Source organism: Scylla paramamosain, chromosome 48 (genome assembly GCF_035594125.1).
Source record: "Scylla paramamosain isolate STU-SP2022 chromosome 48, ASM3559412v1, whole genome shotgun sequence".
NCBI lineage: Eukaryota > Metazoa > Arthropoda > Malacostraca > Decapoda > Portunidae > Scylla > Scylla paramamosain.
Genome location: NC_087198.1, coordinates 7,155,082 through 7,180,081, shown reverse-complemented (window position 1 = coordinate 7,180,081; position 25,000 = coordinate 7,155,082). Strand labels below are relative to the sequence as shown.

The 25,000-nt window shown below is 39.4% G+C and overlaps 1 long non-coding RNA gene across 8 annotated transcripts in view; it reads left to right on the top strand.

Moving 5' to 3' along the window:
* The window catches only part of LOC135095317 (uncharacterized), a 92,626-nt gene that overhangs the window by 34,033 nt on the left and 33,593 nt on the right, over window positions 1-25,000 (top strand). The gene's annotated exons all lie outside the window — the stretch shown is intronic.

Here is a 25,000-nt window from a genome sequence, read left to right as displayed (position 1 = left end):
ATGTGGTTATTGTTGTTATACGAGTTTTCCGGTGTATATACTATTTAAATCTACTATTTTGTGTTGTATAATACTATGTTTGAATGGTAAAACTAAGAGAAAGAGTCATATTTGTAATGTTTACATGTAAGGTCAATATGGTCTAGTCTGTAACTGTAATTTGAAGGATTTTCAACCTTTTGTTTCTTAGTAAATGACGTAATTAGAAAAAACGAATCTTCTTTAAGGGGAAACTAAACAACAATGAATTATTCCTCTTTATTCTTAATACTGCAGATATTTGGGTAGTTTTGGGCGAATATTCTATTTAGACGTAGTGTTTTGTAATGTGCGGCAGTACTAGATGCCACACTGAAGTGGTAGAAGTGAGAGAAGAAGCCTTATTTATGAAATGTGACAGAAAACCTAACAATGAATGGAGGGTGAACAAGGAGGAGCGACAGAGGGAAGAAAGGGGCAAACAACAGGAACAAAAGGAACAACACGAATAGGAGAGAGAGAACAGGAGGAGGAGGAGGAGGAAGAGAAACTGAAAGATACGGAAGAGAAGGAGGAGCAGGAGGAAGAGGAAGAGGAAGAAGAGGAAAACAAAGAAAAACTTCGATAACAAAACTCTCTCTCTCTCTCTCTCTCTCTCTCTCTCTCTCTCTCTCTCTCTCTCTCTCTCTCTCTCTCTCTCTCTCAGCCGCTGCAGTAATTTATCACACCAACATTCAAACACCTCGCTCATACCGAGATGAAAAGATGAAAAATGGACAAATATAAAATAATGATCATGTCATAGTAAAATGAGAATTATGAAAAGAATGACAAAATAAATCATACAATAAATAAAACAAGTGGCAAGTGTCTTATGTTGACACATCCTGTGATCATGCCACTGCACTGCGTCATACTGTCAGTCACAGATTACATTTCGCGCGGTGATCGTGTGCGATAGAGACCAGTCACCCCATACACCCCCATCTGAACCCTCTCAACCTCACCAACCTTCCGTACCACCTCCCTTTCTATATCATCAACCTTTCTCACCTTCCCACCACTCCCACCCCCGCTCACCTTCACCTGTTCCTGCTATTTTTTCTTGTCAGCTTCCTTCTCTCCCATCATCACCCATCGTTCCTTCCCCTCACCACTCACCCTCACCACCCCCACCACCTTCTCCTTCACAGTCACCCCCTCCTTCATCTCACCCGCTCCCTCATCCCTCACCACCACCCGCACCACCTTCTCCTTCACAATCACCTCCTCCTCCATCTTCCCCGCTCCTTCATCCTTCACCATCACCCTCACCACCACCACCACCACCATCACCGCCACCAGCTGCAGAAGACACATTTGACTCAGTCTTTCAACACTCGTATATTATATCAGTCTGAGGAAGAGGAGCACGTTTACACCACTCAACCATCACCATCCTCTCACGAAAACTAGTAGGTAAAATATAAACTGGTTTGTTTTAGACTGAATATTGGTGTGTAAGGCACAATGGAACCATTCCAGATATGCCCATACATAGTATGTTATGATTCTATTTAGTTTTGATGAATGTTGGTGGTAGAGTTCAAAGTTTGCCGCACGTGCGGAAATCCCGGATATGGCGCCGGCGCACGTTTTGACTGGCCATGCCGAAGAGGTTAAGGGACTCGTAGTAGTGGTGGTGGTGGTGGTTGTGGCTGTGGTTGTGGTGGTGGTTATAAGAACATAAGAAGTGAGGAGACTGCAAGAGGTCAAGTGATAGCCTACACAAGGCAGCTCCTCTATCCACACCATTGGACCAAGCCAACGCCTACCCATCCCATCTATCCTCCCTATCCATGCTCTCATCTAGCCCTTTTTTTAAACTATCTAATGTTTCACCACTAACCACATGTCTACTTAACCTGTTCCAGTTATTAACCACCCTATATATACATAACGACCTCTACGAGTTATATTAAACCTTCTAACACTATAACTAAAGACAGAGACAGAGACATTTAAGACAGACAGACAGACAGACAAAAAAGACAATTTTAACAACAACCTCTACGAGTTATATTATTAATCACTACAACACTATAACAACAACGACAACATAGCGGTTGTACATATCTGATTAATTAATACCAGAACAAGAGGCAGTGGTATTGTATTTAGTGGTGTGTGTGTGTGTGTGTGTGTGTGTGTGTGTGTGTGTGTGTGTGTGTGTGTGTGTGTGAAGTCATGAGGAGATTTGAGACAATAATAAGAATGTCCTCTATATATATATATATATATATATATATATATATATATATATATATATATATATATATATATATATATATATATATATATATATATATATATATATATATATATATATATATATATATATATATATGTGTCTCACAACACAAGGGGGTAGTCACAGCCTGCCCTCTAAAGACAACTCTCTTCCTCCTCACAAAACTACAAGCACCTAATAACACACACACCCTTCACTCAAAAAATTTTAAAATCATGGCGACTCCTACACCAGCCTCGGAGTCCCCATCTGGGGAGGGGACCATAAATGTCCCCAGGTCGGACTGCCTTTCCGTCGACGACCCTAAGTGTCTTGACACCCCCCTCAACTTTTTCTTCATTAACTTCTGCAACATTCGCGGTCTAAGATCTAATTTTCAATCTGTAGAACACCACCTCTCCTCTTCTAAACCTCATCTTCTTTTCCTCACTGAAACTCAGGTGTCTGAGGCAACTGACAGTAGCCCCTTTTCTGTTCCCTCCTACTTTCTCTATCCTCATTTTCGATCCAAAGCTGGATGCTGCGTTTATGTGCGCAATGACTTAACCTGCTCTCGTGCCCACGCTCTTGAATCTTCCGAGTTTTCCACCATCTGGCTACGACTACAGAGTCATTCTCATACTAAATTTATCTGTGCTGTATACCTCTCTCCTAACTCCTCTGACTATAAGAAATTCTTTGACTACTTAACTTCCAAAGTGGAGCACATTCTGACCCTCTTCCCTTTTGCAGAGATCTCCATTCTTGGAGACTTAAATGTTCACCACCAGCTTTGGCTTTCCTCTCCCTTCACTGACCATCCTGGTGAACTAGCCTACAACTTTGCTATCCTCCATGACCTAGAGCAATTGGTGCAACACCCTACTCGTATTCCTGACCGTCTTGGAGATACGCCCAACATTCTTGACCTTTTCCTGACCTCTAATCCTTCTGCTTATGCTGTCACCCTTTCTTCTCCGTTGGGCTCCTCCGATCACAATCTCATATCTTTATCTTCTCCTATCACTCCAATCCCTCCTCAGGATCCCCCTAAGCGAAGGTGCCTCTGGCGTTTTGCCTCTGCTAGTTGGGGGGACCTGAGGCGGTATTTTGCTGATTTTCCTTGGAATGACTACTGCTTCCGTGTCAGAGACCCGTCTTTATGTGCTGAGCGCATAACAGAGGTGATAGTGTCTGGCATGGAGGCGTACATTCCTCACTCTTTTTCTCGTCCTAAACCTTCTAAACCTTGGTTTAACACAGCTTGTTCTCGTGCTATACATGATAGAGAGGTGGCCCACAAAAGGTACTTAAGCCTTCCTTCACCAGAATCTCATGCACTTTATATTTCTGCCCGGAACCATGCCAAGTCTGTTCTCCAACTAGCCAAAAACTCCTTCATTAACAGAAAATGTCAAAACCTTTCAAGATCTAACTCCCCTCGTGATTTCTGGCATCTAGCCAAAAATATCTCCAATAACTTTGCTTCTTCTTCTTTCCCTCCTCTACTTCAACCAGATGGCACCACTGCTATCACATCTATTTCTAAAGCTGAACTCTTTGCTCAAACCTTTGCTAAAAACTCTACCTTGGACGATTCTGGGCTTGTTCCTCCCTCTCCTCCACCCTCTGACTACTTCATGCCTCGTATTAAAATTCTTCGTAATGATGTTTTCCATGCCCTCGCTGGCCTAAACCCTCGGAAGGCTTATGGACCTGATGGGGTCCCTCCTATTGTTCTCCGAAACTGTGCCTCCGTGCTTGCACCTTGCCTAGTCAAACTCTTTCAGCTCTGTCTGTCAACATCTACCTTTCCTTCATGCTGGAAGTTTGCCTACATTCAACCTGTTCCTAAAAAGGGTGACCGCTCTAATCCCTCAAACTACCGTCCTATTGCTTTAATTTCCTGCTTATCTAAAGTTTTTGAATGTATCCTCAACAGGAAGATTCTTAAACATCTATCACTTCACAACCTTCTATCTGATTGCCAGTATGGGTTCCGTCAAGGCCGCTCTACTGGTGATCTTCTGGCTTTCCTTACTGAGTCTTGGTCATCCTCTTTTAGAGACTTTGGTGAAACTTTTGCTGTTGCCTTGGACATATCAAAAGCCTTTGATAGAGTCTGGCACAAAGCTTTGATTTCCAAACTACCCTCATACGGTTTCTATCCTTCTCTCTGTAACTTCATCTCAAGTTTCCTTTCTAACCGTTCTATTGCTGCTGTGGTAGACGGTCACTGTTCTTCTCCTAAATCTATTAACAGTGGTGTTCCTCAGGGTTCTGTCCTGTCACCCACTCTCTTCTTATTATTCATTAATGATCTTCTAAACCAAACTTCTTGTCCTATCCACTCCTATGCTGATGATACCACCCTGCACTTTTCCACGTCTTTTCATAGACGTCCAACCCTTCAGGAGGTAAACATATCACGCAGGGAAGCCACAGAACGCCTGACTTCTGATCTTTCTAAAATTTCTGATTGGGGCAGAGCAAACTTGGTATTGTTCAATGCCTCAAAAACTCAATTCCTCCATCTATCAACTCGACACAATCTTCCCGACAACTATCCCCTCTTCTTCAATGACACTCAACTGTCCCCCTCTTCTACACTGAACATCCTCGGTCTGTCCTTTACTTATAATCTGAACTGGAAACTTCACATCTCATCTCTAGCTAAAACAGCTTCTATGAAGTTAGGTGTTCTGAGACGTCTCCGCCAGTTTTTCTCACCCCCCCCAGCTGCTAACTCTGTACAAGGGCCTTATCCGTCCATGTATGGAGTATGCTTCACATGTCTGGGGGGGTTCCACTCATACTGCTTTTCTAGACAGGGTGGAATCAAAAGCTTTTCGTCTCATCAACTCCTCTCCTCTAACTGACTGTCTTCAGCCTCTCTCTCACCGCCGCAATGTTGCATCTCTAGCTGTCTTCTACCGCTATTTTCATGGTAACTGCTCTTCTGATCTTGCTAACTGCATGCCTCCCCTCCTTCCGCGGCCTCGCTGCACAAGACTTTCTTCTTTCTCTCACTCCTATTCTGTCCACCTCTCTAACGCAAGAGTTAACCAGTATTCTCAATCATTCATCCCTTTCTCTGGTAAACTCTGGAACTCCTTGCCTGCTTCTGTATTTCCACCTTCCTATGACTTGAATTCCTTCAAGAGGGAGGTTTCAGGACACTTATCCACCAATTTTTGACCACTGCTTTGACCCTTTTGGGGACTGGCATTTCAGTGGGCATTTTTTTTTATTAGATTTTTGTTGCCCTTGGCCAGTATCCTTCCTACATAAAAAAAAAAAAAAAAAATATATATATATATATATATATATATATATATATATATATATATATATATATATATATATATATATATATATATATATATATATATATAAGAATAATATAATAATAGGAATAATAAGGATAATAATATTTTTTCACGGTCAACCGTTGGAAGCTCAAACCACCCCTACCCCATCCTCCCTTATCTCTCCCCTACCTCCTCCCCTCCCCTATCTCTCCCCTACCTCCTCCTCTCCCCTTTACTCCCCTCACCCCCTCCCACCCTCCTTGTCTTCCCTTCGTTTTCACTGTCAAGGTCAAATCTGACAGTTTTACCCCCACCACCAACCCCCCCCCTCCGTCCCTGTCTCACTCATTTCAAAACGCACACACACACACTCACGTATCATTACGTAGATACCGTAGGAAAGATCGATACCATATTAGCTCTGAGCTAGGGACGTAGGGGAAAAGCTGGCTGTGTCGAGAGACCAGCAGGCGACCAGAAGGTGAATTACACACACACACACACACACACACACACACACACACGTAATTATGATTTTGAAAGTTTGATTAAATGTCCATTGACCAAATGTCCTTCGTTGAAATGTGCTTTAGCCATCGTTCCGGCCACGAATGAAACCAGGTATATAATTGATTTACAAAGACAGACCATTATGAGGAAGGCAGAATTGATGGTGCAATGCAAAAATGTGTAGGACTATACCAAAGTAAACTATTAAAATGTATTTATTTTCCAGTTGCAGAAAGGGATCTGATGATGTCCTCCAAAGCAATATAATACCACCATTGCTAGTCCTGTTTGGTTATCCCATTAACAAAAAAAAAAAAAAAAAACTTATAAGAATAAAAAGTTTGCAAGGTCCTGTATTGCAGTAAGTGGTGGTGGACAACAGTGTGAAAGTTTGTGTTTTATCTCTTCATAATTTACTTATGCATACATTTTGTATTTAGCACTATGAAAGTTGATAGCAAGTTTTTTGCATGCAGGTCGTGGTGCTTTAAAATCAGGACATTTTTTTAATTTGTCAAATCATTACACAAATGTACACTCCTCAGAACCAGGATATAGAATTGGATGTGAAATTGATGGCTGTTCTAGATCATACAAATCTGTAAAGTATCTACTAAGACATTCGTTCACATCACGCATTATTTTATAATTGCCATCTTAATAGAGTCAGGGGGAAATTTAAAGTTTGTGATGATTCCTTACCTGATCCAGAGATTAGGATTTGTATGCTGAGTGAAGCTGGTGTGGAAATGATAACTGACGAAGGAAACGAATGTGCTTCATCACATTTAAATATCAACTGGACCCATGAAATTGTTACAAGGCTTTTAGCACTGAGAGAGAAGTTGCTCCCTTCTGTAGTTATTAAAGATTTCACTGAACATTTGCAAGACCTTTTGGCTTTGCAGCACACTCAAACTATGAATAAGGTAATAAGTAAACTTAAAGAGGATGGAATTGATCCCAAAACGTTAAATGATCTCATGAATTCCTCATCACCTGCAGGCTTTGTGTGTTTAATATTGAACACCCCAAAATTGTGAACATTTCCTCCGTTTCACAACATCCCATCTCTTAGGTATCAAGTATGAAAAAGGTAACACTTTCAAAAACAACATCTCTACTTGTAAAACTCAATGAAGTAAAGACAGAATTGAGCTATAAAAATGCACAAATCTGCTTTCAAATATATTCAACTCCACACATAATGCCTCTCTCTCTCTCTCTCTCTCTCTCTCTCTCTCTCTCTCTCTCTCTCTCTCTCTCTCTCTCTCTCTCTCTCTCTCTCTCTCTCTCTCTCTCTCTCTCTCTCTCTCTCTCTCTCTCTCTCTCTCTCACATACATGCATAAACACAACAGCTATAATGAGAGAGAGAGAGAGAGAGAGAGAGAGAGAGAGAGAGAGAGAGAGAGAGAGAGAGAGAGAGAGAGAGAGAGAGAGAGAGAGAGAGAGAGTGGTATCCTCGCCTGACCTGGTAACACTGCAAAAAAATACACATCTGGCAATGCAGACCTGCCAGACGCCAGCCAGCCGGGGACCCCACGTCGACACTAGTGCTCTAACCTGACCTAAGTTAACCTAACATAACTAGACTGCATAGACTCAGCTTGCTGTTACACTTGCTGTTGTGCTGTTGTGTGTGAACGGTGACAGATTAACAACATTTCTGCATTACTGACAGGAGAAACACGCTTTTAAAAGGCTCTAGTTGAAATGACACAGGTTTTCAAGGGTGTTTTTACAGTTACAGTGACATATTAACAACATTTCTGCATTACTGACAGGAGAAACACGCTTTTAAAAGGCTCTAGTTGAAGTGACGCAGGTTTTCAAGGGTGTTTTTAAAGTTGCAGTGACATATTAACAACATTTCTGCATTACTGACAGGAGAAACACGCTTTTAAAAGGATCTAGTTGAAGTGACGCGGGTTTTCAAGGATGTTTTTACAGTTGCAGTGACATATTAAGAACATTTCTGCATTACTGACAGGAGAAACACGCTTTTAAAAGGATCTAGTTGAAGTGACGCGGGTTTTCAAGGTTGTTTTTTACGGTTCCAGTGACAGATTAACTACATTTCTGCATTACTGACAGGAGAAACACTCTTTTAAAATGCTGTAGTTGAAGTGACGCGGGTTTTCAAGGGTGTTTTTACAGTTGCAGTGACATATTAACAACATTTCTGCATTACTGACAGGAGAAATGCTTTTAAAAGCTCTAGTTGAAGTGCCGCAGGTTTTCAAGGGTGTTTTTATAGTTGCAGTGACAGATTAACAACATTTCTGCATTACTGACAGGAGAAATGCTTTTAAAAGCTCTATTTGAAGTGATGCAGGTTTTCAAGGGTGTTTTTACAGTTGCAGTGATAGATTAACAACATTTCTGCATTACTGACAGGAGAAACGCTTTTAAAAGGCTCTAAAAGGCTCTAGTTGAAGTGACACAGGTTTTCAAGGGTGTTTTTTACAGTTCAGTGACATATTAACAACATTTCTGCATTACTGACAGGAGAAACACTTTTAAAAGGCTCTAGTTGAAGTGACGCAGGTTTTCAAGGGCGTTTTTACAGTTCCAGTGACATATTAACAACATTTCTGCATTACTGATAGGAGAAACACACTTTTAAAAGGCTCTAGTTGAACTGATGCAGGTTTTTAAGGGTGTTTTTACAGTTTCAGTGACATATCAACAATGAGTTAAGTTAAGTGATGTCAGGTGTGGTTAGGTGTGGTTAGGAGAGGTTTGGTGTGGTTAGGTGAGATTAGATGTTATTAGGTGATGCTTGGTGTGGTTTTGTTATGATTGGTGAGATTTCGTGAGGTTAGGTGAGTTTAGTTGTGGTTAGGTGAGGTCAGGTGAGCTTAACTGTGGTAACTTCAGGATGGGTGAGGTTATGTGAGGTTACATAAGGTTTCATGAGTTAAGATGATTTTAGGTAATGTTCAGTGGGATTATGTGAGGTTAGGTCATGTTAGCTGAGGTTAAGTGAGTTAAGATGAAGTTGGCTAATGTTGAATGGGGGAATATGAGGTTAGGTGATATTAGCTAAGGTTAGGTAAGGTTAAGAATGGTTAGGAGGGGTTACATGAGGTATGTGTGGTAAGTTGTAGCTAGGTAAGGTTAGGTTAGTTTAGGTGAGGTTAGATATTGTCAGGTATGATTAAGTGAGGTTAGGTGACTTAGGTGAGGTTATGTGAGATTAAATGACGTTAAGAGAGGTTAGGTGAGGTTATGTGTGGTTAAGTGAGGTTAATTGTTAGGTGATGTTTTGTTAGCTTAGGTGAGGTTAGTTGAGGTTAGGTTAGGTTAGGTTATGGGTGGTTAAGTGAGGATAGGTGAGATTAGGTGTGGTTACATAAGGTTAGGTGAGGTTAGATGTGATTAAGAGAAGTAATGTAAATTTGGTGAGGTTAGGTGAGGCTAGGTGAGATTAGGAAAGATAAAGTGAGGTAGTGTGGTTAGGTAAGGTTAGATGAGGTTAGGTGTGGTTAGTGGTTGTTAAGAGAGGTTAGGTAAGGATAGGTGAGGTTAGTTGAGGTTAGGTTTTGTTAGGTATGGTTAGATGGTGTTAGGTGTGATTAGGTGTGGTTAGGAGAGATTATGTGATGTTAGATGAGGTGTGGTTAGATGAGGTTAGGTGAGGTTAACTTAGGTTAGGTGTGGATAGGTTAGTTTAAATGATGTTAGGTAATGTTTGGTCAGATTATATGTGGTTAAGTGTGGTTAGAAGAGGTTACGTGAGGTTAGTTGTGTTTGATGTTGTTGGTTGATGTTAAGTGTGATTAGGTATGGTTAGGAGAGTTTAGATGAGGTTAGTTGAGGTTAGGTGAGGTTAAGTGTAGTTAGGTGAAGCTATATGAGATTCGGTGAGGTTAGGTGAGGCTAGGTAAGGTTAGGAGATGTATAATAAAGCTAGTTGAGGTTTGATGATGATAGATGAGGTTAGATGTGGATAGGTGTAGAAAGGTGAGGTTAGGTGAGGTTTGCTAAGGCTAGGTGAAGTTATGTGAGTTTAGGTGAGGTTAGCTGTGCTTAGGGGAGGTTTTATGAGGTTAGGTGTGTATTAGTGATGTTATGTAAGGGTAAGTGATGTTATGTGAAGTAAAGTGTGTTTAGGTGAGGTTAGGTGAGGTTATTTATGGTTAGGTTTACTTAGGTGACGTTAGGTGAGGTTAGGTGTGCTTAGGTAAGGTTAGGTGAGGTTAAGTGAAGTTAGGTGTGGTTAGGTGAAATTATGGGAGGTTAGGTAACGTTAGTGAGGTAATGTAGGTGAGGTTAGGTGAGGTTAGGTATAGTTAAGTGAGGTTAGGTAATGTTTGGTGTGGTTATATGAGGTTGGGTGAGATTAGGTAAGGTTAGGTGATGAAAAATAAGGTTATGTGTGATTATGTGAGTTTACATGTGGTTATGTGTGGCTAGTTGTGATTAGTTGAGGTTAGGTGAGATAAGATAATATTACATAATATTATGTGAGGTTAGGTGACTTAGGTTAGGTTAGTTAAGGTTACTTAATGGTAGGTGAGATTAGAAGAGGTTAGGTAATGTTATGTATGGTACAATGAATTTAAGTGAGGTTATGTTAAGATGAGGTTAGGCGAGGTTAAGAAGCGCTAGATGAATTTAGGTGAGATTATGTGAGATTATTCGAGGTTGGGTGAGGTTAGGAGAGGTTAGGTGAGAATAGGTGATCAGGTGTGTTTATGAGAGGATATGTGAGATTAGGTGGGTATGTAAATTCAACTGAGGTTATGAAAGTTTATGGTAGTTTATAGGAAGTATGGTAAAGTTAGGTGAGGTTAGGTGAAATTTAGTGTGGTTAAGTGAGATTTGATTTGGTTAATATGGTTATAAGGTTAGGTGAGGTTAGGTGAGGTTTGGTATGGTTAGGTAAGTTAGGTGAGGTTAGATGTGGTTAGGTTAGGTGATGTGAGGTTACATTGTTAAGTGTGGATAGGAGAGGATAGATGAAATTAAATGAGGTTAAATTAGATTATATGAGGTTATATAAGGTTAGGTGTGGTTAGGTGAGGTTTGGTCAGGTTAGATGTGGTTAGGTGAGGATAAGTGAGGTTAAGTTAGGATAAGTAAGGTTAGGTGAGGTTAGGTGGGATTATGTGACCTTAGGTAAGGTTGATTGAGGTTAGATGAGTTTAGTAGATGTTTGGTGAGGGTAAGTGAGGTTAGGTGATATTAGGTATGGTTAGGTGAGGTTAGGAATAATTAACTAAGAAGTTACTTGAAGTTAAGGGATATTAGGTGAAATTTGTTAAGGTTATGTGAGGTTATGTGAAGTCAGTTTTGGTTAGGTGAGGTTAGGAGATGCTGCATGATGTTAAGTGAGGTTTGGCATACTTATGTGAAATTGAGTGAGTTTACAGAGGTTAGGTGAGATCAGGTGATGTTAGATGCAGTTATATGAGGTTATATATGGTTAGGTGAAGTTAGGTGAGGTTAGGTGTGCTTTTTTTTAAATTAGGTGATGTTAGAAGAGTTTATGTTAGGATAGGTGAAGTTAGGTGTATTTAGCTTAGGTTATGTTAGGTTAGTTTAATTTAGGTGAGGTTACAAGAGATTAGGAAAGGTTTGGTATTGTTAAATGAGGTTAATTGAGGTTATGTGTTTTTATGTGAGGGTAGGTGATGTTAGGTGAGGTTAGGTGTGCTCATTCGAATTTTTGGTGAGTTTAGGAGAGGTTATGTTAGGATAGGTGAAGTTAGGTATGTTTAGAAGATGATTGGTGAGGTTAGTTAAGGTTAGTTGTGTTTAGGTGAAGTTAGATGAGGTTGATTATGATTAGGTGTTGCTAAAAGAGGTTAGTTGGGGTAAATTGAGGTTAAGTGTGGTTAGATAAAGTGAAGTGAGGTAATGTGAGGATAGGCGAGGTTAGGTGTGCTTAGGTGAAGTTAAGGTAGGTTAGTTGAGGTAAATTGAAGTTAGGTGGGGTTAGATGAAGTGAAGTGAGGTAATATGAGGATAGATGGGGTTAGGTTTGATTATGTAAGGTTATGTTAGGTTAGGTGTGCTTAGGTGTTGTTAGGTGAGGTTAGGTGAAGTTAGGTGCGATTATGGGAGGTTAGGTAAAGTTAGGTTAGAATAGGTGTTATTTGTTGAGGTTAGGTGTGTTTATGTGAGGTTAGGTGAGGTTATGTATGGTTAGGTGAGGTTAGGTGGTGTTAGGTGTGGTTAGGTGTGCTGAGATGAGGTTAGTTGAGGTTAGGTAATATAAGTTATGCTTAGAAGGATTAAGTGAGGTTAGATGAGGTTATGTTTACTTAGCTAAGGTTAGGTGACGTTAGGACAGGTTAGATTTTAATAAGTTTGGTTATGTGAAATTAGGTGTCGTGAAGTGTGGTTAGGTGAGGTTAGATGAGGTTAGGTGTAGTTAGGAAATTTTGTGAGCTTAGGAATAGTTAGTTAAGGTTAGATGAGGTTAGGTATAGTTAGATGAGATTAAGTGTAGTTAGTTACGTTAGGATACATGAGGAGAGATTACGATAGGATACATGAGGTTAGATAAGGTTAAGTGAGGTTAGGTTAGGTTAGATGAAATTAGGTTTGTTAGGTGAGGTATGGTGAGGTTAGTTGAGGTTAGGTAAAATTAGGTGAGGTTTGGTGAGTTTAAATGACGTTAGGTAAGGTTAGGTGAGGTTTTGTAATATTAGTAGAGGTTAGTTGAGGATAAGTGAGTTTGGTGACGTTATGTATGGCTAAGTGAAGCTAGGTATGGTTAGGTGTGGTTAGGTGAGGTTAGAAACAGGTGTTTTGGTGAGTTTAGCTGAGTTTAGGTGAGGTTAAGTGAGATGATGTGTGTTTATGTGAGGTTAGGTAACATTAGGTGTATAAAGGTGTTATTATATGAGATTAGGTGAGATTAGGTTAAGTTAGGTGAATTAGGTATGTTTAGGTTAGGTTTAGTTATGTTAAGAGAGGTTATGTGAGGTTAGGTGAGGTTAGGCATACTTTGTTAAACGTTAAAATCTACCAGGTTAAATAAGGTCAGGTGGTTAGGTGTGTTTATGTGAGATTAGGTAGGAATAGGTACTGTTAGGTGAGGTTAGGTGTGCTTAGGTAAGGTTAGATGAGGATAGGATAGGTTAAGTGAGGATAGGTGAGGTTAAGAGCGTTTAGATGATAGGTGAGGTTAGGTAAGTTTTGGTATATTTTAGATGTGGTTAGGTGAGGTTAGATGAGGTTAGGTTAGGTTAGTTTTTTTTTTTTTAGGTGTTGTTTAGTGGTGTTAACTTAAGTTAGGTGTGCTTAGGGTGATTAGATAAGGTTAATGATTTTTTAGTGTTATTAGGTGAATTTAGGTATCCTTAGGTGAGGATAGATAAGGTTATGACAGGTTAGGTGAGGTTCGGAGAAGTTAGGTAGTTTTGGGTTTGGTTAGGTGTGGTATGGGATGAGGGTTATGAGAGGTTAAGTGATGTTAGCTGAGGTTAACTGAGTTTAGATGAAGTCAGGCTAGTTTAATTAAGGTTAGGAGAGGTTACCTGAGATTAGGTGAGGTTAGGTGAAGTTGTGTTAAGTTAGGTTATATTTGGTTAAGTTAAGTTGAGGTAAGGTGAGGTTAGGTGAGGTGAGCTGAGATTATGTGAGGTTACATAAGGTTAGGTAACGCTAGATATGGTTAGGTGAGGCTGTGTTATAATTATGATAAGGTGTGGTTAGGTGAGGTTAGATAATATTAGGTCAGATTATGTGAGGCTAGATGAGGTTTTGTAAGGTGATCTGAGGCAAGATGAGTTTAACTGAGGATAGGTATGGTTAGCTGAGGTGAGATTAGGTGTGGTTAGGTGTAATTAGTTGAGGTTAGGTGTGATTAGGTTAAGTTAGGTGAGGTTAAGTCAGGTAAGGAATGCTTATATTAGGTTTTGTTAGGTTATGAGAGGTTTGGTGATGCCTAGTGAGGTTAGTTGTGGTTAGGTGTGGCTAGGAGAAGTTAGGTGAGGTTAGCTGAGGTTAGATGAGGTTAGGTACTGATGGGTGTGGTTAGGTTTGGTTAGGAGAGGCTATGTGAGGTTAAGAGGTTTAAATGAGGTGAGGTGAAGTTAAGTGAAGTTACATGTGGTTATGTGAGGTTAGTTCATGTCTAGGTGAGGTTAGGAGAGGTTATGTAAGGTTAGGTGAGGCTAGGTGAGGTTATGCGTGGATAAGTGTTGTAAAGAGAGATAATGTGAGGTTCGGTAAGGTTTGTTTGGGTTATGTGAGATTAGGTAAGGATAGGTGTGATTAGGTGAGGTTTCTTGAGGGTGTGATTGCTTAAGTGAGGTTAGGTTTGGTAAGTTTAGATGAGGTTAGATGTTGTTAGGTGAGCTTAGGTGTGTTTAGCTGAGGTAAGTTGAGGTTAGGTAGGTTTTTAGGTGTGGTTAGGTGAGGTTAGGAGAGTTTAAGTTTGCTTAGGGAAGTTTACATGAGGTTATAACAGGTTATGTGACGTTAGTTGAGATTAAGACGTGCAATTATGTGTGGTTAGTAGATGTTAGGTCATATTAGGTGAGGATAGTTCTGGTTTGGTGTGATTATTTAAGGTTAGGTTTGGTTAAGTGTGGTTAGGAGAGCTTAGGTGAGTTTCATTAAGGTCAACTTTGGTTAGAAGTTAGATTGTGTTATTTGTGGGTAGGGATGGTTAGGTGATATTAGGAGAGCTTAGGTGAGGTTAAGTGAGGTTAGGTAAGGTTATGTGAGATTAGGTAATGTTAGGTGTGCTTAGATGAGGTTACAGGAGGTTATGTGTCTTTAAGTAAGATTATGTATAGGTATGTGAGGTTAGAGAGGATGGGTGTGTTTGGGTGAGGTTAGGTAAGGTTAGTTGAGGTTATGTGTGCTTAGGTGACATTAACTTGAGGTTAGGTGTGCTTAGGTGGGGTTAAGTGAAGCTAGATGAGGTTTGTTAATGCTAGGTGTGGTTATGTTTGGTTAGCTGAGGTTAGATGAGGTTAAGTGTGTTTTGGAGTGGTAATGAAAGGATAAGAGATGTTAGGTGAGGCTAGAGGCTAGAAGAGGTTAGGTAAGGTTAAGTGATGTTGGGTGAGATTACTTGAAATTAGGTGAGATTAGGTGAAGTTAGGTTAGTTTAGGTTAGGTTAGGTTCGGTTAGGTTAAGTGAGGTTAGGTGAGGTTAGCTGAGATTAGGTGAGGTTACATGAGGCTAGCTAGGTGATGTTACATATTGTTAGGTGAGGTTAGGTGAAATTAGTTGTTCTTTTGTGTGATTAGGTGAGGTTTGGTGTGACTAGATGAGGTTAGGTAACTTAGGTGAGGATAGGTTAGGTTATGTGAGGTTTGGAGAGAGTAAGTGATGATAGGTGAGGGTAGGTGAGGTTAGGCATGCTTATATGACGTTACATGATGTTAGGAGAGATTTGGCGAGTTTTGGTGAGGTTAGGTGTGGTTTGGTTAGGTTAGGTTGGGTGTGGTTAGATATGGATAGGAGAGTTCAAGTGAGGTTAGGTGAGGTCAGGTTTGGTTAAGTGAGGTTAGGTGAAGATAGGTATGAATATATGTGGTTAGGTGTAGTTAGGAGAGGTTCGGTGAGGTTAGGTAGTTTAGGTGAAGTTAGTTGAAGTTAGGTAAAGTTACTTGAGATTTAGTGAGGTAAGGTTTTGAGATTTTAGGTGAGGGCTGGTAAGTTGAAGTGAGTCTAGGTGAGGTTATGAGTGGATATGTATTGTAACATGAGGTTAGGTAAGGTTTGGTGAGGTCAGGTGAGGTTATTTGAGGTTAGGTGAGGTTAGGTGTGCTTGAGAGTGAGGTTAAATTATGTCAGGTGTTTTTTTTTTTTTTTTTTTTTTTTATGTAGGAAAGAAAATTGGCCAAGGGCAACAAAAATCTAATAAAAAAAAATGCCCACTGAAATGCCAGTCCCTAAAAGGGTCAAAGCAGTGGTCAAAAATTGGTGGATAAGTGTCTTGAAACCTCCCTCTTGAAGGAATTCAAGTCATAGGAAGGTGGAAATACAGAAGCAGGCAAGGAGTTCCAGAGTTTACCAGAGAAAGGGATGAATGATTGAGAATACTGGTTAACTCTTGCGTTAGAGAGGTGGACAGAATAAGAGTGAGAGAAAGAAGAAAGTCTTGTGCAGCGAGGCCACAGAAGGAGGGGAGGCATGCAGTTAGCAAGATCAGAAGAGCAGTTAGCATGAAAATAGCGGTAGAAGACAGCTAGAGATGCAACATTGCGGCGGTGAGAGAGAGGCTGAAGACAGTCAGTTAGAGGAGAGGAGTTGATGAGACGAAAAGCTTTTGATTCCACCCTGTCTAGAACAGCAGTATGAGTGGAACCCCCCCAGACATGTGAAGCATACTCCATACATGGACGGATAAGGCCCTTGTACAGAGTTAGCAGCTGGGGGGGTGAGAAAAACTGGCGGAGACGTCTCAGAACACCTAACTTCATAGAAGCTGTTTTAGCTAGAGATGAGATGTGAAGTTTCCAGTTCAGATTATAAGTAAAGGACAGACCGAGGATGTTCAGTGTAGAAGAGGGGGACAGTTGAGTGTCATTGAAGAAGAGGGGATAGTTGTCTGGAAGATTGTGTCGAGTTGATAGATGGAGGAATTGAGTTTTTGAGGCATTGAACAATACCAAGTTTGCTCTGCCCCAATCAGAAATTTTAGAAAGATCAGAAGTCAGGCGTTCTGTGGCTTCCCTGCGTGATATGTTTACCTCTTGAAGGGTTGGACGTCTATGAAAAGACGTGGAAAAGTGCAGGGTGGTATCATCAGCATAGGAGTGGATAGGACAAGAAGTTTGGGTTAGAAGATCATTAATGAATAATAAGAAGAGAGTGGGTGACAGGACAGAACCCTGAGGAACACCACTGTTAATAGATTTAGGAGAAGAACAGTGACCGTCTACCACAGCAGCAATAGAACGGTCAGAAAGGAAACTTGAGATGAAGTTACAGAGAGAAGGATAGAAACCGTAGGAGAGTAGTTTGGAAATCAAAGCTTTGTGCCAGACTCTATCAAAGGCTTTTGATATGTCCAAAGCAACAGCAAAAGTTTCACCAAAGTCTCTAAAAGAGGATGACCAAGACTCAGTAAGGAAAGCCAGAAGATCACCAGTAGAGCGGCCTTGACGGAACCCATACTGGCGATCAGATAGAAGGTGCCTAGGTAAGGTTAGGTTATGTGTACTTAGGTGAAGTTAGGTGAGTTTAGGACACCTTAGATGTGGTTAGGTGAGGTTAGGTAATTCTAGGTGTGGTTAGGTATGGTTATGTGAGGTTAGGTGAGGTTAAGTGTCGTTAGGTGAGGTTATATGTCGTTAGGAGAAGTTAGCTGAATACAGGAGAGGTTCGGTGTTGTTAATTGAGATTAGGTGAGCTTCGCTAAGTTTTAGGTAATGTTAGGTAAAGTTAGGTGAGGTTAAGTGAGGTTAAGTGAAGTTAGATAAGATTATGTTTTGTTAGGAGAGGTTAGGTGAGGTTAGATGTGATTAGGTGTGGTTAAGTGTGGTTAAGTGAGGTTATGTGAGCTTAGGTGTGGTTAGGTGATGAACGGTAAGGTAAGGTGTAGATTGAGGTTAAGTGAGTTTGTGTGCTTAGGGGATGTTGGGTGAGGTTAGGTGAGGTCAGGTGTGATTAGGTAAGGTTAATTGAGTTTAGTATAGGTTAGGTTATGTTAGGTGAGGATAAGGATGAGGTTAAGTGAGGTTAGGTGTGGTTAGGAGAAGTTAGGTGAGTTCTGTGAGGTTTAGTAAGGTTAAGTTTTGTTACATAAAATCAGGTATAGCTAAGTGAAGTTAGGTGTGGTAAGGTGAATATAGGTAAGGTTAGTTGAGGTTAGCTAAGTTTAGGTGGGGTTAGGTGATGTTACATAAGTTTAGATGAAGTTAGCTGATATTAGGTATGGCTAGGTAAGATTAGTTTGTATTAAGTGCGGTTAGGTGAAGTTAGATAAGGTTTGGTGAAGCTATATAAGGTTAGGCTAGGTTAAGTATGGTTTTGTGAGGTTTGTTTAGGTTAAGTGAGATTATGTGTGTTAGGTGATGTAAGGTGTGGTTAGGTGTTGTTAGGTGAGGTTAGGTAAATTTTAGGTGCGATTAAGTAAGGTGAGATTAGGTGAGTTGAAGAGAGGTAAGATGAGGTTAGGTATGTTATATAAGGTTAGGTCCTGTTAGGTGAGGTTAGGTGAGGTTATATATGGTAAGGTGATATTAGGTTATATTATTTGTGCTCACATTAGGTTACGTAACGTGACATAAGAAGAGGTTAGTTTAGGTTAAGTGAGGTTAAATGTGGTTATATGTTGTTAGGAGAGGTTAGGTGAGGATAGATGATACTATTGTTGGTTAGGTGCGGTTAGATGATTTAAGTTGAGGTTAGGCGTGGTTAGGTGAGGTTAAGTGAGGTTTGGTGAAATTAAGTGTGTTAGGTGTGGTTAAGTTATGTTTGATGAGGTTAGGAGTGGTTAGGTGAGGTTAGGTGAGGTTACCTATGGGTAGGTATGAATAAGTAATGTTAGGTGAGGTTAGTTGAGGTTACCTTTGGTTAGTCGAGGTTACATGCGGTTAGGTGTGGTTATATGGTGAGGTTTGGTGAGGTTAGCTGTGTCTAGGTGAAGTCAAGAGAAGTTAGGTAAGGTTACTTATAATTATGTAAGGTTAGGTGCTGTTAGCTAATGTTATGTGTAATGTTAGTGTAATGTTATGTGTTAGCTAATGTTATGCTAATGTTATTAGCTGTTAGCTAATGTTAGGTGTGCTGAAGTTAGTTTACTAAAGGCTACCTGAGATTAGGAGAATTTAGGTGAAGTTAATGATTAGATGTGGTTAGGTGCGGTTAGGAGAGTTTAGGTGAGGTTAGGAGAGATTAAGTGTAGTTTGGTGTCTTTAGGTGAGGTTAGGTCAGATTAGCTGTGGTTAGCTGAGATTAAGTGAGGTTGTGTGTTGTTTGGTGGGAATAGATGAGGTTAGGAAAGGTAATATGAGGTTAAGTAAGGTTAGATGAGGTTACCTGTGGTTAGGTGAGGTTATATGGTGTTAGGTGTGTTGTTAGATGAGGTTAGATGAGGTAAGGTGAGGTTAAGTGTAATTAGTTGAGGTTATATGACTTAGGTGAGGTTAGATGAAATTAGGAGAGGTTAGGTGATATTAGGTGTGGTTAGGTGAGGTTATGTGAGGTTAAGTGAGGTTAGCTATGATTAGATGTGGTTAGGTGAGGATCAGTTAGGTTACGTGAGGTTAGGTGAGGCTATGTGTGATTACGTAAAGTTAGGTGAGATTAGCTAAGGTTACTAAAAGTTAGGTAGGATTTAGTGAGGTGTGTTAGAAGAGGTTAGGTAATATTAGGTGTTTTAGGAGAAGTTAGCTGAGGTTAGGTAAGGTTAGAAGATTAGGTGAGGGTTGGTGAGGTTTGATAAGGTCATGTGCGATTAAGTGAGATTAGTAGAAATTAAGGTAAGTTAGGTGAGGCTAAGTGGGAGAAATTAAGGTTAGGTGAAGTCTGGTCAGGTTACGAGATGGTAGGTGAGTTTATCTGAGGTTACATGAGCTTATGTGACATTAGATGACATAAAGTGTGCTTAGGTGAGGCTAAGTGAGACTATATTTGCTTAGGTGAGGTTATTTGAGGTTAGGTGAGGTCAGGTGAACTTAGGTTAGGTGAGGTAAGGTTAGGTAAGATTATGTGTGGTTAGGTGAGATTAGGTGAGGTTAGGTGAGGTTAGGTTAGGTTAGATTAGTTAGGTTAGGTGAATTTAGGTGTAATTAGATGATAATAGGTGTGCTTAAGTGAAATTAGGTGAGGTTAGGACAAGTTTTGCTTGGTGAAGTTAGATGAGGTTAGGTATGGTTAATTATAGTTAGGTGAGGTTAGGTGTGGTTAGTTGTCGTTATGAGAGGTTACGTGAGGTTAGTTGAGATAATGTGAGGTTATGTGAGGTTAAGTACGGTTATGTAAAGATATGTGAGATTAGGTGAGGTTAGGTAATGTTAGGTGTGGTTCTGATTGATTAGTTAAGGATAGTTGAGTGTTAAGTGAGGTTACATAAGGTTAAGTGATGTTAGGTAAGGTTAGGTAACCTTACATGAGGTTAAGTATTTGATTGTAAGGTTAGGTGAAGTTAGATGATATTAGCTGAGATTAGAGGATGTTATATGATGTTATATGAGGTTACGTTATGAGTGATTAGTATGAGTGATTAGGATATTTGAAGTTAGGTGAAGTTAGTTAAAGTTAGGTGAGGTTAGGTGAGGTTAAGTGAGGTTAGGTGATATTAAGTGCGGTTAGTTGTCAGCAGGTGAGGTTAGGTGAGGTTAAATGTGGTTAGGAGATGTTAGGTATTAATAGGTGAGGTTATGTTAAGTTAGGTATTGTTAGGTGAGATTAGGTGAGGTTACGTAAGATTGGGTGATGTTTGGTTACTTGGGTGAGGTTACATGAGGTTAGGTAAAGTTAAGAGAGGCTAGGTATGGTTAGGTGTGGTTAGATTATGTTACTTATTTAGGTGAGGTTAGTTGAGGTTAGATGTGCTTGGGTGAGGTTTGGCGAGGTTAGATGAGGATAACTGATGATAAGTGAGTTAAGGTAAGGTAAGTTTAGGTGAGGTTATGTAAGGTTAAGTGTGGTAATGTGAGTTTAATTGAAGTTAGGTGAGATTATGCGAGTTTTAGTGAGGTTAGATATGGTTGTATGAGGTTAGGTTATGTTAGGTGTAGTTAGGTGTTGTTAGGTGAGGTTAGGTGAGGTTGAACGTGGTTAGGTGAGGATAATTGCTGATGATGGGTTGAATTAAGTTAAGGTTAGGTGAGAGTAAAAATAATAATAAGAAGAAGAAGTAGAAGAAAAAAAAGAAGAAGAAGAATTATAATAATAATAATAATATTAATAATAATAATAATAATAATAATAATAATAATAATAATAATAATAATAATAATAATAATAATAATAATAATAATAAATGGTTTATTATTCAGGCAGTTTACAAACTAAAAATGTACACAGAGGGGTGGAGAAATACTTAACATTAATCCTAAAGCTAGGTCTAATCTAGAAGCGAATTACTATTGATTGATGGCTCGTACCATGGTGGGAATCGCACTGAGTCTGTACCGCTAAATGCGGGGCACCTATAGGGGCGTTATCTTATTGTGGTGTCTGGTGGCACGGACTAAGTGAGGCGCGTCAAGCGGCACTATGTGTCTGAAACTTGGATGATGCAAAGCTCCCCTTCCAAATTTCACCAAAGCCTCTCGGTGCCTGGTGTATAATCTGAACAGACTCAGGGTGGTCAGGGCTTCATCATAGGTTGTGTACCATTGTATAATGAACTATAAAAAAACATTGTATAATGAAACTTTCTGTAGTGGAAGATCGGGAGTAAAGCTGATGAAAACTGCGTCATCATCATCATCATCATCATCATCATAAAATAAGAAAAGCTTCTAAAAAAAAAAATATATATACATATATATATATATATATATATATATATATATATATATATATATATATATATATATATATATATATATATATATATATATATATATATATATATATATATTCTGTTCTGACCAAAACTCCTTTCTTATTATTTCAGTACATCACCAAATTTAGCAGGCGACTCAACAACAAGTAATTATAACATCCATTGCGACAAATCATTACAACTCTCGTGTCGCATTTGCCACATCCTATACTTGCAAAATTCTAAATTTTGCAATAACCATATGATAATATCTCTCTCTGCAGTGTCAATCTATACAATGCTATCTTTGCAACATTATCCTTTGCAATATAAAATCCCAATGCTGCCACCAGTGTCGTGCTTATACATTGCACGATCTTGCTGCATCCCTAATCTATGAGACTGGCTTTTGTGTTTTCTCGGAAACGCTTTTTTTTTTTTTTTACTTAATTTGTATTATATACATATATTTTCACTCAGGTAATCACATACGATTTCTGACAACAACGATAAACTACAAAAAATTGTTTTGTCTCTCTTAAAAATAAAATTCCATTAAATATTTCAAACACTTCACATTACAGTTCCGATTCAAATCACTTCACATATTTAATTATCAATGACAAATCACACCCTACACAAACCTCGCAACTAACATTCAATGAGGAACACATCCTACACCTACTCAATCCGTCTTTGTCAATATATAACACAACCATTTTATTCTGACTGCAAAACGACTGTCTGGCTCTCCTTATAGGTACTGTGACTGGAGGAGGCAGGAGGCACCTGCCGAAACGATAATTACTCCCAATATGGTCTAAAGTGCTGAATCAAGGGGTGCTGTGAACTTATCATTAAACCCCAGCTGTGACCTCACTGAACGTTTTCCTTTGTGTCTCACAACGCAAGGGGGCAGTCACAGTCTGCCCTCTAAAGACAACTATCTTCCTCCACATAAAACTACAAGCACCTAATAACACACACCCTTTACTCAAAATTTCAAAATTATCATGGCGACTCCTACACCAGCCTCAGAGTCCTCATCTAGGGAGGGAAACATAAATGTCTTCAGCTCAGACTGCCCTTCTGAGAACGACCCTAAGAGATTTGACAAACCCCCTCAACTTTTTTTTTCATTAACTTCTGCAACATTGGCGGTCTAAGATCTAATTGTCAATTTGTAGAGCATCACGTCTCCTCTTCTAAACCTCTTCTTGATTTACTCACTGAAACTCAGGTGTCTGAGGCAACGGACAATAGCCCCTCTTCTGTTCCTTCATACATTCTCTATCTTCATTTTTAATCCATAGCTGAATATTGCGCTAATGTGCGCAACGACTTAACCTGCTCTCGTGCCCACGCTCCTGAATCTTCCGAGTTTTACACCATCTGGCTACGACTACAGAGTCACTCTCAAACTAAATTTATCTGTACTGTACACCTCTCACCTAACTCCTTTGACTATAAGAGATTCTTTGACTACTTAACTTCCAAAGTGGAGAAAATTCTGACTCTCTTCCCTTTTGTAGAGATGTCCATTCTTTGAGACTTCAATGTTCACCACCAGCTTTGGCTTTCATCTCCCTTCACTGACCATCCTGGTGAACTAGCTTTGACTTTGCTATCCTCAACTACCTAGAGCAATTGGTGCTACAACCTACTCATACTCCTGTCTTGGAGATAAGCCCAACATTCTTGACCTTTTCCTGAACTCTAATCCTTTTGTTTATGCTGTCATCCTCTCTTTTCCGTTAGGCTCCTCCTATCACAATCTCATTTATGTATCTTGTCCTACCTATCCAGTTACTCCTCAGGATCCCCTTAAATGAAGGACCTGAGGATGTATTTTGCTAATTTTCCTTGGAATGACTACTGCTTCCATGTCAGACACCGTTCTTTGTATGCCGAGAGCATAACAGAGGTGATAGTGTCTGGCATGGAGTCGTACATTCTACAGTCATTTTCTTGACCTAAACCTTCAAAACCTTGATTTAATACAGATTGTTCTCGTGCTATACATGATAGAGAGGTGGCTCACAAAAGGTACTTAAGCCTTCCATCACCAGAATCTCATGCACTTTATGTTTCTGGCCGTAGCCATACCAAGTCTGTTCTGCAACTAGCCAAAAACTCCTTCACTAACAGAAAGTGTCAAAATCTTTCAAGATCTAACTTCTCTCGTGACTTTTGGCATCTAGCCAAAAATATCTCCAATAACTCTACTTTTTCTTATTTTTCCTCCTTTATTTCAATCAGATGCCACCACTGCTATCACATCTATCTCTAAAGCTGAACTCTTCGCTCAAACCTTTCCTAAAAACTCTACCTTGGACGATTAAGTGGTTGTTCCTCCCTCTTCTCCACTCTCTGACGACTTCACGATACCTATTAAAATTCTTCACAATGATGTTCTCCATGTGAGGGTCCGAGGGTTTAGGCCGCTGGCCTAAATCCTCGGAAGGCTTATGGACCTGATGGGGTCCTCCCTATTGTTCTCCGAAAATGTGCCTCTGTTCTTGCGCCTTGCCTAGTCAAACTCAACTCTGTCAACATATACCTTTCCTTCTTGCTGGAAGTTTGCCTATATTTAGCCTGTTCCTGAAAACCTTTCTAATTCCTGAAATTTCCTGCCTATGTAATTTTTTTTTTTTAATCTAACCCCAATGGGAAGATTCTTAAACATCTATCTCTTCACAATCTTCTATCTGATCGCCAGTATGGGTTCCGTCATGGCCGTTCTACTAGACGAGGTTGAAGCTGTTAAATTTACATTCTTTAGAGAGACGTAGGTTAAGAGGGGACCTGATAGAAGTCTTCAATTGGTATAAGGGTTATAACAAGGGAGATGTAAGCAAAATTCTTAGGATCAGCAACCAGGGTAGAACAAGAAATAACGGGTTCAAGCTTGAAAAATTTAGGTTTAGGAAGGAGATAGGAAAAAATTGGTTCTCAAATAGAGTGGTAGATGAATGGAACGGACTCAGTAATCATGTAGTTAGTGCTAGGACACTAGAGAGCCTTAAGAGAAGATTAGACAAGTTTATGGATGGGGATACACTTTAAGCACTTTAAACACTTTATTATGTTTGTCATTTTACAGTTGAGTTAAGAACTTAATATAATTTTATAAGAAACAAACAGCCCTTAGCAAGCAACTGCTTTATGGGCAGACAAAAAAAAAATATATATATATATATATATATATATATATATATATATATATATATATATATATATATATATATATATATATATATATATATATATATATATATATATATATATATATATATATATATATTTATATATTAGGACTAATTATAAAAGTAACTTAAAAAAAAAAAAAAGAAAGAAGAAGAAGAACATTTAATCCTATATATTAGAGTAATAAAACACTTGTCCATATAATGAAGAATTATCCTTGAGTTTTTACCTTGTGCAATAACAGAAAATCTAAATTTGTACCTATAATAATAATAATATGGGTATATGAAAATATAAATAAGTT